The sequence below is a fragment of the Pteropus vampyrus genome, unplaced genomic scaffold (genome assembly GCF_000151845.1).
Source record: "Pteropus vampyrus isolate Shadow unplaced genomic scaffold, Pvam_2.0 Scaffold2, whole genome shotgun sequence".
Classification (NCBI taxonomy): domain Eukaryota; kingdom Metazoa; phylum Chordata; class Mammalia; order Chiroptera; family Pteropodidae; genus Pteropus; species Pteropus vampyrus.
In genome coordinates, this window is record NW_011888783.1 from 453,122 (window position 1) to 458,259 (window position 5,138).

The 5,138-nt window shown below is 30.3% G+C and overlaps 1 pseudogene; it reads right to left on the minus strand.

Moving 5' to 3' along the window:
• Window positions 1–1,368: 1,368 nt before the first annotated feature.
• Window positions 1,369–1,487, minus strand: LOC111739295 (annotated as a pseudogene).
• Between the last annotated feature and the right edge of the window lie 3,651 nt (window positions 1,488–5,138).

A 5,138-nucleotide genomic window follows, 5' to 3' on the forward strand; every position in this document is an offset into this window, starting at 1 on the left:
AATTAGTAAAGGCTATGAACAGAGAGGCTATTAAATAAGGGAGATGTGAATGACTAGAAGGTGTCTAAGGGAATAAATCTCATCCTAAGTTATATACAACTTATAAGTGTCTCTGGCTTTCTTCTGTTTTGTAATAGTAGGAACTGTGTAAAGGAGAGAAGCGACTACCTTTTATCAAAAGGATAAAAAGGCCTGAAGCACTTTATAGCTAAATGGAAACTATAAGGCCACAGATAAAGGCCCTGTTTTAGATAAGCCTCTATCAGCAAGTCTATTAGGGAGAGCAAATAATTAAAATAGAATGTTGAGGTGTTAAACTTTTCTACCTAGACACTTAGAGTGCTGAGGCAGAAAGAATAGAGCTCAAAAATGTTGGAGCCCAATTAAAGCTTTGGGGTGAATTTTTATTTTATACCTGATTAGGTGATTATTCAATCTAAATTAAGCAGTGATGAATAATAGTTGAACTATATGAAAAGCAGAATATTTAATCCAATTCATATTTATGGTTTCCCTTTTTTGTAATTTTTTTTCTTAAAATTACTATTTGACCAATGTAAATAGTATATGCTTTGATGATTTTTAGTATTTTATGTTTTTAGTAATAACCAATACTAATTGAATCTCATGCTAAACCATATGAAACATATCCCTCCTAAGCCACTAGATACCAGAAAATATTCAACTCTAATTTTATAAAAATACGGAGATGATAAAGTGGGTAACTTGCAAGAAAACTTCAATGAAGAGAGACAAAATATGCACTAGTCTAACTGCAAAATTAAAAAAGCAGCTATGTTTATGAAATTTGTGGTTGTTTTTCTCTAAAGGACACAGTGTCCCAGGACATCCTGTGGCATAGAAACTTTCTTTACACTGTTTAAACAAGCTGCTAGCTGCTTTGCTTGAATAATAATTCATTTAATTGGTATGTTGCACTACAAACTGGTGTTTGTAGTTAAATGTTTAGTTATCTCTTTCGTGCTAGCTGAGCCACTTTATTTGTTCCCCACTCAGACCAAGAGAAATACATGAAACATATTTATTTATTTAACACAATTGGGTTCTCACTGCTTTCTTCAAGCACATCAGTCCAGAAAACCCAGGGAGAAGACATTGTATTAAAAAGCAATGTAGTGTGAAAATTTGCATTCTCAATGAACAGCAGGTATTATAACATGGTAAATAAAAACAAAAATTGTATAAAGTTCCTTTTTTGATTGAACTTCACCTCAGTCTAATTGATCTCTCCTCTCATATCTTTTTTTTTTTTTTTTTTAGGCGAGGCAACCCTTGGTTGACCTTACAGACTGCAAGGATCTTGTCAGCTTACAATCCCTTATTTATTTTATTTTTTTACTTCTTTTATGCCTACAGCACCTGGTCTTCCTAGATGGGCTCCCATTCAAGTACTAACCAGGCCCAACCATGCTTAGCTTCCAAGATCAGATGGAATCCGGTTTGTTCAGGGTAGCATGGCTGTAGACTCCTTGCATATCTTATTCTGTACAGAAACTTGAGTGAGGCTTTATGGCATTTTCCTTAAGAACTAGGAAATGCTTTTCAATTTAATGTTGGTGTCAAAACAGAAAATTTATTTTTTGAATACTTAAAGATTATTTGTTACCATTCATATTTTTCTGCAACTGTATCTTTTTTTTCTCTTTCCTGGAACCTTTCTTTTCCCCATGATTCTAATATAAAGAACTTCTGCATTTCATTGTTAAAAATTTCCACTTGTTTTTCAAATTGTGCTTGCTAAAAGCCTGATTGTGGGCGACAAAACTAACTCCAAAGAATCGGCAGATATTTCACACATAAAATGCTGAGATCTTAATAATTTCATTCAAGGAAAAATAGCTTCTTCAGGTAGTGGTTTGATTATTTGCAGCTTTAGAGAATATTCTTTATCTTGTTTTCTAACTAACTTTGAGAAGGAACTTATGTTTCTTTGGAAGTCATTCTGGGGACTGCGTGAAAATTCTTTTAAGTTCACACAATATGTTGACCTTTTGAATAAAGAGTAGCAAGTAAGATTCAGAGGAAAGTAAACCTACAAAAAAGAATTCTGAGATATTTACTCTTCATAATAAACTAGAGTGAATCTACTGACAACTTACAACTTGAAACTCTGTGTTCTATTTCTCCATTACGTAGTACAAGGCTATCGTGTATCTATAGCCTTCTATGGAAAAAGGTATTAGAAAAGACATCAAACTACTTAAAAAATATATGAAATTACATATATATGTAAAATTTTTGTTATATATATACATATATACATATATATATGTGTGTATATATATATATACATATATATATACACTACATACGCTCATAGTACTTATCCTTTCAATGCCAGTCAGCCTCATGTAATAATTTAAGAAAGGGCAACACTATTTGAGTCACATAGAATTTGCTGCCATTAGTTTATGACTTTATGCTTGCTTTTAAAAAAAATTAATGTGGTTAAAATGAATCATTCCATGGTTTTGCAGGTCCTGGCTGGTATGGTTAATATAAGCAGGGAAGAAGATGGTGTTTCTTTGCAAGAAATAAAAGACACCGATTCTTTTATGTTTTCTGCAGGATGTCAGTAAGATAGGAGAGTGGATGATGAAAGCAAACAACTAGCAATAAACAGAAATATACTAAAATTAAAAAATGAGAATCTCAGCACCTCCCATCTTTTAACGTGCTTTTTAGATGTGTGTGTACTGCAGGGATAGAGTTTGTATACAGTGCTTTGTAAATTTTTTAGTACAATGCCGGGGACACATAGAGGTAAATCTGATTTTTGATTAGGTGTTTTGATAAGTACAAAACTTTAGAAAACAGAAAAAGTTTGAAACTGAAAGTATTCATTTCCTCTTTACTTTCATCTTCTTTATGAAAATAAAAGCCTGAAAGTTTTCTGGTTGCCATCTTATGATTGAACCACATTAATTGGACTCTTTACAAGATTAATTTAGTGGGAGAACTATGGTACTATAGGAAACCGAATAAAACTATAAGAATCTGTTAAATAGCTTGGAAAGAAGAATTTGCAGCCTCAAAGCATCTATTTGATGTAACTTACATGTGAAACCCCAAATAACATTTTCCCCAATACATAACATTACTCATTATCATAAAAATACAGTTTTATGTTGGTGACATGCAATTTTCTCCAGATAATAATTTATCTGGAATTTTATCAGTTGACTAAGAATAATCTATACTGAGCCTTATATTGGTAAAGTTACTAAATGTTAAAGAAGAGAAAAAATACCATAGACATTTGGAGAAAATAATTTGTCACCATTGTTAGTAAAAATAAATCGAGCTGGTTGTGTAGTTTATATATTTTATCAACACAGCATTGGCTATAACACCTCTAGCAAAAGGAAGTATGCTTTAAAAATTTTTTATCCAACCAAATTTTTGTTCAGAGCCAAAGCAGCAGGCAAACATTTTCAAACATGTAAGAATTCAGAAACTATAGCAACACAAATCCTTCCTTAGGAAAGCAAAACAAAACCAAAGAAATCTAGCTTACCAGTAGATGAATTTGAAAACCGTAAAAAAAAAACAAAAAAACAAAAAACCACTGGTATTAAAAATTCAATTATTTAATTATACATAAAACATTATGGTTACAATAGAAATAAATATTCTAAATCTTGACAATTTGGAGTTGTACAATTTGGAGTTGTAATATGATTAGCAAAATAGGTTATAGAAAGCGAGATCTATATCTTTATCTTTCATGGAGAAATATTTAGTAGATATTATTTTAAGCTAATCAAATAAGGCTCACTTACCTCCAGTTTTTTTTTTAGCATAAGTCATTTCCTTTAAAATATAGTGAAATAAAAGTTACCTTATATTTAACCTAAGAATGTTTTTCATTTAATTTTGACCGCTAAAGACAAGATCTGTTTAAAATCAAAATGATTAATAATTATTGTGTTGCAGAAGCTAACGTTTTAGATTTAAAAAAATCTCATCTTCAGTAGCTTTTTTTTTTTTTCTCTCTCTCTTTCTACAAAATTTGCAGTTGTGTGATAATCCTCCAGGGATTTTTCTACCTGTTTTAAGGTTGTGTGTCTTTGGTTTCTGCCTCTTCAACAGAGATTATCTCTTCCTTAGCATAGATTCTCCTAGTCTGGTGGTAGTGGGGAGATAAGTAGAAAAGAATACTGAAACCATAATGCTTTTTTTTTTTTTTTAAATCTCTTCTTAATACCAAAGTACTTAAATAGAAGGGCATGAGATTTTTATGTACAGAATTTTGGATTGATATCTAAAATATCAACTTCTCCCCTGCCAAATAATCTGAAGATGGATTTTGCATATGCTTGGAAAAATAAAATTAAAGTAGACATTAGTGTCAACTTTTAAAATGTTATTTAAAAAATTCCTTGAGATTTTATTATGTAAAACTACAATCTAGAAATGTACTAATTGCTTCTAGAATATAAATCTCTTGCCCTGTATAAAATATTAGAATCATGGCTCTGACATATTTATAGAAGTCAGAAACATTCCTCTAGAGAAATGATAAGTGTAATGTTATTATCTATAGTATGAGCTTTTATCTCTCCTTGTTCATATAACAGGCTACCCTGGGTGCATATTTATAGGTTGCAATAGAAAAAGTAAATGGTAATTGAGAAATTCAGATTAGACTACACACTCACTTTATTTGATGGGATTGAAGTATATAAATTTCACCCTAAAATGTTGACACAATTCAAAACCTAAAAGAAAAATGTATTATTTTAATTTTATTAATATGACTCAGTTTTTCCTTTTGTTCTTTCTGATGTTAATATTTTATAGTTTAAATTTATTTCAACAGTTTCGACTATTTCAAAGGATGGATAGACATCCTTGGACATTAACTATGTCCAAGGTTATGATTTAAAATTTAATTCTTCCTGGTTATTGAATTTAATGAAAAATTTCAGTTTTGAGTTTATTTACAATATGCTCGATCTGTGAAACATATTGAAATAGTAACTTTAAAGACATAAGCTCATAATATATTCAGATTTTTGTTTTAAAACATGTATTATTACTGGGTAAATAAAAAGGTTATAAAGGTATAGTGTTATTTCAAAAAGTTACCCAATAGTATAGTTACAATTTTATAA